The sequence below is a fragment of the Melopsittacus undulatus genome, chromosome 14 (assembly GCF_012275295.1).
Source record: "Melopsittacus undulatus isolate bMelUnd1 chromosome 14, bMelUnd1.mat.Z, whole genome shotgun sequence".
Taxonomy (NCBI): Eukaryota; Metazoa; Chordata; class Aves; order Psittaciformes; family Psittaculidae; genus Melopsittacus; species Melopsittacus undulatus.
The window spans coordinates 2,730,214-2,743,752 of NC_047540.1; positions in this window are offsets into that span (position 1 = coordinate 2,730,214).

Sequence of the window (13,539 nt, forward strand, 5' to 3'; positions counted from 1 at the left end):
ACTGCAGAGTTCCTGTGCTTGAGGCATGCCACTGATTGCCTGAGTAAATGGCAGCAGGGTATGGCCAGCATGTGAAATGCAAACACTGCACAAGCAATACTGAGAAATAATTCAATGCAATGCTCAGTACTTCACATTTCTGCTCTTTTTCTCAGGGTGCTCGATGCCAAAGTGCAGGTAAAAGGGTCTCAGTTTGGGAGGCTGACAACAGTGACAGCTGCTGGGGAAAAGGAACTGGATGGGTGCTTAAAATGGGTGCAGGCTATTTGCCTTCTGTCGATCAATTAATTCAGCCAGCTTTCACTAGGAGCCTGGCCAGGGCTCTATTGGCACTAGGAAGAAATAATGAGAGCTCTGAAGCAGGGTTATGAATAGTGGATTGCGTCTCACAGCCAAGCAGATGGATTTTGTGCCCTGATTTATCTGTGCTCGTGCCTGCTGCGGTCTGTGGGTGATGGGTTTACCTCTCTTCTGTGACCTTCCTGGCTGTAATGGGGGGTGCTGGGGACACCCAGCACAGGCAACAGGGGGTTGCTGTGGAGGACATGGGGGTCTCCAGCTGCAGACATCGCCCTTCTTCAGGGCTGGTGGGCAGGCACAGTGATGGCATCACCACCACCCTGTTGTGGTGATGCATTGCTAAGGCTGACGTTGAAGCTGCTGCTCCTTCTTCCCCCATCCTTTCCCCATCCTCTGCTGGTGCAGTGGAACAGGATATTTCCTGCAGGATGGACCAGGGAAAACTCTGCATCAAATTCTACTTCTCTGTAGAGCAGAGTCTTTGAGGGACAAGTCTAGCTCTGGAAAATGGCTGGGAAATCATAGCACACAGGGTGGTTATCACACTGTGCATGGCCAGCCCATGGTTCAGAGGTGCTGGTGCCAGCTCCTGCCCCTGGAGAGCTTCCCACCACCAGCTCTGCATCCCTGGGCTGATGGAGAGCACGCTGTAAGGCAGGGTGTTGCTCTCTGGTACCAAAGGAGGAACCAAGATGCAGTAAAATACAGGATGCAGCAGGTACTGGTGATGGAAAGGCTCAGGCCTGGGCAGGTGCTGCCTGTTATAGAGGGTGTTTTACATAGATCGTTTGTTGCATGGTGCTCATGCAGGCAGCTGGGACCACATCTGGCCAATGCCTATGGCAGGTCCATGTCTCAGGGAGAGCAAAGGCAGAACCAGGTCTCCTCCTCTCGCCCCTTGTTCCCATTTAGCAGCCTCGGATATGAAATCCATCACCTTCCTCTTTCCTCTTTGGGCATTAACTGCAGAGGTGCTGCTGTGATGGCTGATGAGGACAGGGCGAGCCATTGCTCCTGTGACAGCGATGTGGTGGGGTCAGACCAGCTCAGCCTCGCTGGCGCGTGTCCCCCATTATCCCCGTGCAGGATGGGGCCAGGCAGGAGGAGAGGATGCTCAGGGAATGCTAAAAAGAGCCTGGCTCTGGAGGAAGAGAAGTGTTTAAATATGAACAATTGCTAACTATCTATCATCATCACCTGCGATCAGTTCAAGTGTCACCGGGACGGATGCATCTTTCCTCCTTGTATTAATCTCCCAGCACCTTGGTGCATGAGAAGAGTGCTGCACAGGCCGGGGCAAGGCCAAAACCATGCAGCTCCTCCTGTCCCTGCCCAGCACCCACCTCCCAATAGGACTTTGCTGGGAAGGATGGGTCCTTTCCCAGTCTCCACACCGGGCTGGTCAGTGTCATGTGTTACCCACCTTGGTGCATGAAGGTGCTGCCATCCTGCAGGCACAGCCCTGCAGAGACCCAGCATCCTGCAGAGCAAGGGACAAGGCATCCAAATGCATCCATTGGGAGATATGGAGGCTGCACCATGGCTGGAAGCAGATCCCACAGCTCTCAGCCTTTCCCTGCCTGTAACTGCCTGTGTTACCCCATCTGGGCAATGGGCAGCAGAGCCGGGTGTCCCTGTGCCTGCCCCCATCCTGCAGCAACACCAGCTCTTGTGATGTCTCTTAGGGACTGATCCTGATCTGCTGCCTCAATCCCGTTCCTCTGCTTTTGTTCGTGCCCTTTCGGATGTGGCCACTGCCCAGGCAGGCGGCCGCTGCGCAGGGAGATAACAGCTTCCCTTTGTCTGATGCTGAAGGCGCTTGGCAGCCTTGGCAAGATAAAAAGGCCAAAGACATACATAACTGTGTAATTAAATGGCTCCTTGTGCCTTCCATGCATCCCTTGCTGCTGGGCAGATGGGTCTGTTGTCAGCAGGCAATGGAGCAAAGGCAGTGCAAAGGCAGCTAAGGTTACCCAGGGTACGGGGGTGCTGCATGGGTGCATGGGGTGGGATCTGTGGCACATCCTGGTTTATGTGGCCTTGGCACCCCTCAGGAGGAGTGCTCAGTGCTTTGTGTTGGAGCTGAGTGATGAGCACCCCAGTGCCCAGTGAGGCACCCTGAGCTGTGGAAGGGGAATGATGCAGAGGTGCCTATTGCACCTGATGGAAAAGCCCATGACGTGCTCGTGATTGGCATCAGCTGAGCAAACGCATCCCTTAGAGATGCGGCCGCACCAGGCCTGGGGGTGCTGCTGCACATGGATGTGCATTAAATACCACTTTACCAATGGGTCATGAAACATTCACCCACAGACATCACTGAGCACCAGCTAAACCCATCAGTGTGTTACCAGTGTTCCCAGGCTGGAAGTCAAAACCACAGCACTGCACCAGCTACTAAGAAGGAATAAAAATGACTGCTACTGCTGAACCCAGGACAGTTCATTACAGCAGTTCACATGTGGAACAGCAACAGCATCATTCCCCCTCCACCGTTTCATCACCAGCAATCCCATGGGAGCTATTTTATCCCCATGCTGCCTGTGTACCTGTGTGTGTGTATGAGGTTGTCTCACAGATGTGCCCAAGTCCTTCCCATCTAAAGCGCTGGCAATCAAAGCGCTGGTGTTAGTGGGGCATCTGGTTGTGTTGCTGCTGATATTTGCAGCCAACTCTGCAACACCTTTGATTTCCTAATCATGGTTAAGTGCATAGCAGGGTCTATAGTACCTGCTGCTGGGGCAGGTTCTGCTTTCCACTTTCATAAGGAAGCTCTGTTATGTCTGTAACACTTACCCACAAAAGGAGAAGACTTTCCCTGGTTAAAACTGTTGTTAACAGGATATTGTCTTGCCTGATAAGAGCAGGGTGGCTCTGAGGAGCTGTCTCACAGCACAGAGCAAAGCAATGTATAAATCACTGCTTCCACTGGTGGGGAAAGGCAGCGTGTCAGGTATCACATCACACTGCATCCAAATGTGATGCGGCAATAATGAATCCAGCTTCCACAAATACAACTTTCTTCCAGGAATAAACTTGTCGCTGTCAACTTCAATTCTTGCCAAAGAATCGTGATTTGAGGGGAGTTGCTTTTGCCAGCAATTTACAAAAGCGAGTGGGTTTCAGCACTATTTATAACACCAGTAAGAGTCTAAAGACTAAATATGTGTGCGTGGTACAACAGAAAACCCACATCCTAAATGGAGCTCCAATGTAGAAGAGATTTAGAGAGAGAAAGTGAAGCACAAACCACTTCTATGCTTGTGGACAGGGGCTGCAGCTCACCTGGGTGATGGAGACTGAATTGAGATTAGCCTGAAGAGGACTTGGGGTTGCTGATGGATGAGAAGCTCCCCATGACCTGGCTTCAGTGTGTGCTTGAGCCCAGAGCCCCCCCCCCCCCCCCCCCCCCCGGTAGAATTCACTTCCATGAATTGAATCAGGATTTATAGGAAGTACATTGGGGTGAAGCTTTGAGCCTTTCCCTGCATACACACTGCAATGGGAAGGTGCATTGCCCCAGATTACAGCTCTCGGTTTTACACAGCCTTGATTGCGGATAAGCACAGCTGGGCTCAGCCATTCCCACCTGGTGCTCCATGGGGAAGCCATGAGGCAGGCGAGGGAATGGGCCTGGTGCCTGCTGCTTGTACAGGGACGAGGGTGCCCTGATGCAGGGCTGGAATCCCTGTGCTGCCTTTTAAACCAGCATCAAGAGAGGGAAAAAGATACCGAGATATATGGGCTCTGATCAGCACTTTGTCAGACTTCCCGTGTCAGCAAGGAGCTGGGAATAAAAGGAGATGCGTGAGGGAGAGTCTGAGGACCTGAAATACAAGACACAGCGAGGAGCCCTGGTTATTGATGATGAAACCTCTGAAACTTGGCTCCCATGCATCAACGTCTCACTTGCCCTCTGTGTTCCTCTGATTTAGGCTTTAAAGCAGGGAAGAGCTGATTAAAATTCAGCAGCCTGAGGTGCTTCAAGTGCTTCTTTAGAGACAAGAACCTCCAAAACTCTGCGAGGAGGGAAGAGGACCTGCTCTGGCAGCAGGCTGAGGAGGACGATGCCTGCTTCCCAACCTCCGGAAGGGGTTTGTCCTCCCACCCCCCTCCTGGGAGCACAGACACGATGCAGGGGAGGTGAAGGGATGAGGGGGGGAGAGGCAGCGTCTCAGGCTCCGTTATTGATTTGAGGGATGTTTCAAGCACATCATTTATTTCCATTAGAGCTCTGCCGATGTCTTCATCTCGGTGTCCCCGGCGCAGGTCGACATCTGTCCTCAGGAATGCTTTAATTGCATTTCCTTCGCTTTACGCAGCTCTCCGCTAATGCATTCTGGCTTCATTAGATTAGACACCTATTGTCCTGAGGATGTTGTCATGTTTTCAAATGGCTTCAATCAGCACCTCCCAGGCACCAGCTATTTCTGGGTATAATAAAACTGAAACCTCATTCAGGCTGGATGAGTAATGGAGGTGCGTTTCCCACCCCCCTCCTGCCTGCCTTTGAATCCGACTTGCCCCTGGATGCTGGCAGAACACAATTAAGCCTCTTGTCTTGCAGGCATCATGCGCGTGGTTACGCACTGCTCGGGAGGAAGGGCTCTGCAACAGGAGCCGGGTTCCTAACGATCTTGTCATCGCCAACAGCACAGAGAGATTAAATGAAAGACGCAGGGAACAGTCAAGATCAAACCTCAGATTTCCAGATGTCCGGAGCACGGCAGGATCTGGCTCGTGGTGCTTGGACCTGATCTAGAGCAGCAGCTCGGGGTAGAGGCACGAGTGCGCTTGGCCTCTGAATGCCAGAGGGTGAAATATGGAGGGACACAGAACGAAAGAGCCAGGGCACAGCAGCAGAGCCCACCCATCACCACCAGCTCCGGGGGTTTCTTTCCTTGGCAGCTCCAGGCAAAGCCCATTCTTAGACCTTGTTCTGCCCCTTGGTGGGGGGGGGTGGGTGGCTGGGATCATTTCCCAGCACTTGTAGAAGCTCCTGACCCCACTGCACAATGGCAAAACAACCACAGCCTTAAGGAATGAACCAAGGAAGGAAGGAACTGATGGGACCTTGGGGCAGCAGACCTGTTCCATGGTCAGCTCTGTTCCGTGGCCAGCCCTGTTCCATGGTCAGCTCTGTTCCGTGGTCAGCCCTGTTCCATGGTCAGCCCTGTTCTGTGGTCAGCCCTGTTCTGTGGTCAGCCCTGTTCTGTGGTCAACCTGTTCCATGGTCAGCCCTGTTCCATGGTCAGCCCTGTTCCATGGTCAGCCCTGTTCTGTGGTCAGCCCTGTTCTCTGATGCCCCATCAAGTGGGATAGCTCTGGGATCAGTTTAACACCCAGGTACCCAGCCAAGGGCTCTCCTTCCTCCAGCAGAAGGATTGCCTCAGCCCTGTCTTATCATGAGCTACCGCAATCCCTGCATCTATCCTCACCCCACAGGCAGTATTTTGACTCCTGGAATTCATCTTACCTAGCAAGGGGACTCTAAATATATCCCAGACAATTTCCCCTCCTCATTTTTAATAATCTCTTTCAGTGTTAAGTAGGTTCTGGAAAATATGTATTGGGCTGATGGGCTTTTCATCCCAGCCGATAGACAGCGTTCATCACACCTGTGTTCTAATCCCCACGACACATGCACATTCATTGCAGCATTCCCTGCTTTGATTCTAATGGCACTGAATTCATTGCAGCTCCATCACTGCCTGTGTGTGCACTCCACAACAACAGTGATTTGTCAGCCGGGTCCCTGTGGATGGCTCCGGTCCCATTCCCATGGAGCCACAGTTGCTCCTTGAGCCATGGGATGGGATGGAACACTTGGAGTGCTGTGGGTACCTGTCCCCCACACGTGGAGAGGGCTTGCTCCGGAAACCTTATGGAGGTGACAGGAGGAAAAGCACAAGCAGAAGCACCCTTTTCCTGGGCAGGATCCCTTTCTCTGCTCACTGTGGGATGTGAGACCTTATGAGACTGGACCTGACTGATGGAGACAGCCCCACACAGGACTGGTGCTGCCTCCCTGTGCCCTCAGCTTGGTTGGGGACCCCAAATCCCACTGGAATATTGCAGCAGTGGCTCCTCTGGAGCAACTGTTGTGGCTCTTCACAAGGGAATCCAGAGACAGGACAAAGGGAATGGCTTGAACCTGCCCGAGGGGAGACTGAGCTGAGCTCTTAGGCAGAAGCTGTTCCCTGTGAGGGTGCTGAGGCGCTGGCACAGGGTGCCCAGAGAAGCTGTGGCTGCCCCATCCCTGGCAGTGCTCAAGGCCAGGTTGGACACAGGGGCTTGGAGCAGCTGCTCCAGTGGAAGGGGTCCCTGCCTGTGGTGAACTTTAAGGTCTCTCCCAGCCCAAACCATTCCTTGAATCCATGTAAACCCCAGTTTTGCAAGAAACCTTCCTGTGAAGCAGGTCCTCAGTGGCAGGGCAGAGGAGGAGCCACAGTGCCTGCTTAGGGCCAGGGCTGAGGGCAAGAAGAGGAAGCGACAAGGCCTGGAAACTGGGGACAAAGAGGAAAACTCACTGAAGCCTGAGATGCTCAGCAAGCGCATCCCAAGGAGTGCTGCAGAGGTGGTGATGCTGCAGCATCTGCTGTGTCCTGGGAGCGTGCAATTGTCTACACTGCAAAACCTCCATCTCTTTGGGCTGGCTCTGCAAGACCGAGGATGCAGTGCCCCAGAGCCCGTACCGGCTGCCTCATGGTGCGCTGCCATCAGCCAGTGCACAGGAGAGGGGTGAGGGTGAGATTTACACTGCTCAGCCCACGTGCCGGGGGGTTTATGGCACTGTAAAATGGCTCAGCTCTGAACAAACACATGGAGCAGCTCTGCACGGCCTCCAAAGCTGCTTTATGACTCCCTTTGGATGCGACCGATTCCCTTTCACTGCATTTAAAGTATCGCAGGAATGGGGCCAGTTCCCTGTTGCTTGGGGCTCGGTGGTGCCGGGGCTCCAACCCAGAGTGGGAGAGGTGGGATGAGGAGCAGGGCCCCCATCTTGCCCATTTACACCATGGGCAGCCAGTCTTGCAGGCAGGAATGAGCCCAGAATCAATGAGACCCACTCCATCAGGAAAGGAAATACCCTGCGATGCTGCTGGTCCCACACTTGTGGCCAGAAGGGCAGTGCTATGGGATACCCGCAGAGAAAGCCTCATCAGTAATCTTGGGAGCCAAAAGGCAATTATGGCTGTAGCAAATAGGGCCACCCTCCAGAGAGGATGGGGATACTGTCAGCTCGAGGAGAGCTTGGGAAGCAGGGAAAGCAGCACAGTGGCTCTGTATTGAAAACAGCATTTGTACTTCTCATCAAAAGCAAAATGGTTTTAAGGACATTAATGGATGCAAAGAGCAGAGGTGGTCTGAATGCAGAGTTAGGGTTAGACAAGAAAAGGAGTGCAGTGGCAGGTCTTTAGCAGATGGAGATAGAGAGGAAAAGCTGAACAGGGACCTTCCTTACAGCCTGGATCAGTTAATGATGATCCCCACCCCATCCTGGCAGTGGCCCTGGTGTACAAGGCAGAGGTGCTTGGGGCATGAGGGACCACTGTGAGTGCCCAGCCTCCAAACCCACTTGTGTTGTGCTACCTGCAACTGGGGCTCCAGCTCTCTGCACAGAGAAGCTTCCTACACCAAAGCTTAGCTAAGGCTGGGAGTGCTGTGGGGAGCAGATGGCAAGTGCCAGATGGAGACGGTGTCTGAGGAGGGAGATGTTATTATGTGGAGGGAGCCACAGGCTCCCACGATCCCGCTCTGAACAATCGGCAATTAACTCAGGCTGTTAGCATCAAACTTGGTCTCTGAAGTTCCCCCCTCCTCCCTTTGCCATTGGGCCTCCTCATTTCGAGGTGAGCTGGGTGTTGGATGAGAGCATGAACCTGGAATTCATTGGCAGTGAGACACCCGATACCTCACCAGAGGGGTTATTTGCCAGGGGTTATCCCTGTCCCAGAGGGAAAGGGAAGCTGGTTCTCTCTCATGGGCCCTTAGTTATAGGGAGCAAATGGAGCCTTGATGTTGACTTGGCTTGGGCTGTGTCCTTCCAAGGGGTACCTGCAGACAGCACCTTGGATGCTCCCCAGTGGGGCTCAAGCATCCACTAACAAAGCATTCAAGTGGGAGCTATTTGGGTGCATTCACGGATGAATGAATCCACAGCATCTCTGTGCTTTATCTGCAAGAGCTGCTCTAAGCTGGCAGCCCTTGGCAAGTGGCTCCCCTGTCCAGCAGGTTCCTGTGGAGCTGCAGCTCCTGCATCTCCTCTTTGTGTGCAGTAATTGAGCCACAGAAAGGGAAAGCAGGAGCCTTTGTGAGCAGGCACGAGCCGGGTGCTCAGCACTGCCCTGGCCGAGCTCCTCTCCTGCACTGCACGATCCAGACTGGATTTGCACTTCCCTTCCTTCACTGGTTACTGGCCAGCTCCTTGTGCCTTCATTTGCAGTCAGCAGAGGCAGCCTGACTGACACTGAAGGACAGCAGCGCCTCACATCCCATCAATCAAATGCCATCAGGATGCAGCTTCCCAGGCTCCTGGGTCACCCTCGGTGGCAGATCAGAGCCCTCCCCATACTCTGCTGCCCCTACAGCACACAGCAGGCAGGAGACAGATCCTCAAGCTGCCACTACTCACTGTCCCCTCCATCCCAGCACCATGTGAGGAGCTCAGATTGATCTGGATCCAGCCTTTGCTGTTTGTGTGCATGAGCCCAAGTGGGGAGAAGCACAAACAGGGTGGCCCAAGGTAGCTCTTTCCTCCTCACTTGCACCGCCTGAGCTGAGCGAGATCCATCTCCATCCCTAATGCATGCTGCAGCAATGGGGGAAAATCCACTTGCTGCTCACAGAAGGTATCATTTGCAGATGCTTATCACTCCAAATTACTCTGTAATTAGTGCTCTTCATGAAGGTGAACTGAGGCCTTTTGCAGAAGGGAAGGTTTGGGAAGAGAGAAGAGCAGATGTGCTTCTTAAAGGAGACCAAAGAAACTGCCTCGGGTTGGGTTTTATTGCTGTAACAGTGAATGCACAGAGGAGCAGACAGGCTCTGCTCTCACTGCTCGCTGGGAGCCAGCCCTGGGTATCAGGGTGTCAGCAGGATGCTGGGTGATAGGCTCCAGTGCTGCAAGCAGGGATAAGCAGGACAGAACCCAGCTCATGGTGCCTGCTCACCTGCAGGACCCGCAAGTCTCTGCTCTGCACTGTGCTCCTGCCCTTCCACCAGTGTGGTCCTGCTCCCTGGATGAGCAGTGCTGAGGGATGTGCTGGCCCTTAGATCCAGTGTCTCTTCCCAGCGATAAGGGTCCTGTAGTGCCAGGTTCTGCAAGCTGGCCTGGGGAGGCTGAAATTAATGCTCAACCCTCCAGTGCTAGTTTGTGTCTGATGCATGACAAGGATAAATTGTCTTTTCCCATTGGCTTTGTGCTTTGGCTCTAAGGATCAAGTCACTTCCCCAAGCCCCTTGATTTGGGGGCTGGACTCAGGTCCCAGCATCGCTCAGGGAGGGCGATGGACAAGATCTTATTAAATGTCTGGTTGCAAATGAATTAATTTCAACGGAAACACAGTAGCTTCCCTGCTGTGTGTAGCCCTGAACTGTGCAAACTCAGCAGGGTTTGTACTTTATGAGGAAGATTGACCCATAACCAGTAACTATTGATTGTTTCCCTTGAACGCTGCTCTCAGGCAGTTGCTGCAGGGCTGCACAGCATCAGCAGAGCAGACAGACCCTGGTAGGGCATGGGATTGCACTCCAGCAGCATAAGCTGCTGCTCCAGAGGTGCTGGGAGCAGAGCCTGCATCCTTTCATCCACTCTCTTCTGCAGCATCACAGTGAGCATCTCCAGGGCTATGTCCTTCACTAGCACTCCCAGGCAGAAGCCTGAGCCCAAGGGCATCCATCCATGGGAGGGAAGAGGGAATCACTCCTTTCCCTTCTCCCTCTCCAATGTGATTTCTGGTTCCAAGGTGATATTTCCTGGTTCCTTTGGAGGCACAGACAGTACCTGGCCCCAGGGCAAGGGCCTGAGCTGGGCACATGGGCACAGTCCTGTCCATGCTCTGCAGCACAGCCAGGCTTAGGCACAGCAAGTGGAGCTGAAGCCAGGACTTTCCTATTAACTGTCTTGCCCTTATTAAGGGAAATTAGATTAATTACATTGTAGCAGGCAATAAATCTTTCCCTGGAGAGACAGGGAGGGGGGCCTGGGATTCTGGTCCTGGTGTGCAACGTTAGAATGAGCAGCTCCATCTAATCCCATTTCTCAGTGTACGAAGGCTTTGGGCAGGAGCAGGGTAAAGCTCTGTGGTTTATGGGCACCAATTTCTGAGAGAAATAGAGGATTTCTTCCCTGCTCTCATCAGAGCCAAGGATGAAATTGCTCTGAAGCCTGCACCCTGTAAGCTCTGCTTCCCACTGCTGTATTTTAAGAGGACATTTATGCTTTCCCCAGCTCTGATGTGACAGCGGAGCAGCGGCGCCTGCAATTCCACAGCGAGGTCCAGCCACATCACTTTTCATATTATCATGCTGTAAATGACATTCACTGGACAACATCGGTCTGATTGGCGGCTCAGCTGTGAAAGAAAGCCTGCTACCATCTATGAATAAATTGGATATACTTATTTTGGCCTCCTGAAAGGCTTAAAAGTTTCAGGTACGAGGCTGTGAAAGCCTCACAAGACCCAGCCTGCCTCATGGGCACCTCTTAGGGATGGTGATAGAAGCCCAGACTGGTTTAGGTTGAAGGGATCTTAAAGCTCATCCAGTCCCAGCCCGCTGCCATGGGCAGGGACACCTTCCACTAGAGCAGGACCTCAGTGATAAGGTTTAGTGGTGGCCTTGGCAGCCCTGGGGTAATGGTTAGACTTGATCTTAAAGATCTTTTCCATCCTGGTTCATTCTATGACTCTATGACCTGCAGTGCTTCAGTGCAGAGACAACTTACCCGTGTACAACACCATGTGGCTCCAATGGACTCATCTCCCTGATGGAGATTATCTTTTTGCCTCATTAAAAACTGCACATTGCTCAGCTGAGAGCTGCTGGAAGGAAGAGGGAAGTTAGAGCAGAGCCACTGCGATGCCCCAGATGCCATCAGGTGACATGGAAACACAGGCTGGGATAGGAGTGGAGAGAGCATCCTGTCCCCACTGGGAAAGGCCCCCCCAAGCTGTGTCCTTACCAAAGGCAATAGCATCATGCATCACAGACCTGACTCTAGGAGCTTGATGCTCTCACTGGTCCCCAGACAGCCCTCACTGACCCCTTAGAGGGGACACTCATGTAGAAGAGTCAGTTTTTCAGGACAATTCATCCTATTGATTAAGCAAATAACATCTGGTTTTGAAAACACCTTTTTCTTGTCATTTCCCTCACCTCTGAGGAATATCTGTTTCCCAATGGACTCACAAATCCCCACGGATGAGTCCTGGGTGTGCAGAGTACCTTTACTGCTAGCTGCAGTCACTGCAATGGAACATTTGCAAATGCAGCCTGTTCAACTAAACTCACCCAAACACCAGATACACATTCCACCTTTGAATTTGCACTTCTCCCACTCACTTCTATAGAGAAGCGAGACCTTATGATCTGCTCGATGCCTCTTCAAGTGATGCTAAGGAACATTTCCCCTTCTTATGCCTTCAACTGACCCAGGAGACATGGATTTCTGGTGGAATTCTACAGGTCCACTGCATGTGCTGTCCTGCACCTTCAAATCCAAAACTCCTGCACGACAGAATTGCCTAGAGACAGTTGTAATTTCTTCTAAACTATCATCCCTTCTATCAGCAAGCAGGGAATTGGTATCTGTTCCTTTCTTCCAATGTCACCGAACCAGTGACCACCTGCAAGGTGTCCATGATGATAAACACTTGCTTTGTATACGGAGCTATTTCTGACAATGCTTGATAGTGCACATCTATCAAATTGCTTGCAAGAGCCACCTATTAGGATCATTATCTAACACAGTCCCTTTGTGGGAGTTCAATGTCAGCACGTCCTGGGGAAGGTACCTCACTGGGTACATTTTCTGCTCATTATTTCTCTTGATTGAGTGTTGCACATTCCCATTCTGAATTTGGGCTGAACTTTGGGGGCTTCTCACACCCGTGAGCATACCCCAGTGCACAATGTATGGCTGTACCCACTTGTAATGGGAGTGGAAACTCGTCTGGAGGGCTGGCTCTATATAGGAATGTATTTTCCTCTGCAAGTTATCCAGCACAATAAAAGCCTTGTCTACTCCCTGCTGGGTCTTATGTTGCTGGAAATACCACCAGCTCTTCCTTCTGCAGTTTGCTCTTTCCCAAGGGAAACTTATATTGGAAGAGCTCTGGTTCTGATCAGGAGTTTTGATCTTAAGTCAGTGCTCAGCAAACTTCAACAAATGATGGCCATTACCCCCCAAACCACCCTTCTTACAAGAAAGCCACAGTTGTCAGCCCTGAGCAGAATGCATCGTGAGTGAAATGGCAACCAGGAAAACCACTTTTTCTCATGGAATCAGCCACAAACCGCAGGAGCCTTAATTCCTGCTGCAAAGCCTCAATCTACGAACACAAAACACAGACCCTTGGAGGTCAGGTAGTTCAGTTCTTGGGAAGAACATAGGAAGAAGTGATATTCTAAGAAGGCCCCTTGGTGCCCTCTAGCCCTTCCCAAGACTGGCTCTGCTCAGGTCCGTCCCCAAAGCCATGCCAAAGACAGTTTCCTTGCATTGCCCCCATCATCCTTGAACTAGAGAAGTAGGTTCCATCTTAAACAAAACACAACTCCCAAGGGCCAGAAGTGATGGCAACAATTTACACGAGCAATAAAGCTGCATCAACCTAAAATACTGCTTACCCCTGTTGCAGAATAGCACATGCTGCAGGCAGCATGCAAAATGGATTTAGGTGATGAATCTGTTTAGCTATTAGCTGCCAGACAGCTTTAATTCATGTCAGATACAATTAACTCAGTCTGACAATGGGAAAAGGAAGCTTGAATATTAACAGCACTGTTGGTTGCATTGTGCTAGGAATGCCATGTGCTGCCTCTGGGAATCATAGTACTGCCTCTGGGAATCATAGAATCATTATAGAATGGTTTGGAAGGGACATTAAAGCTCATCCAGTTCCAATCTCCTGCCACAGGCAGAGACATCTTCCACTAGAGCAGCTTGTTCCAAGCCCCTGTGTCCAACCTGGCCTTGAGCACTGCCAGGGATGGGGCAAAAAGGAACCTTGACCTATG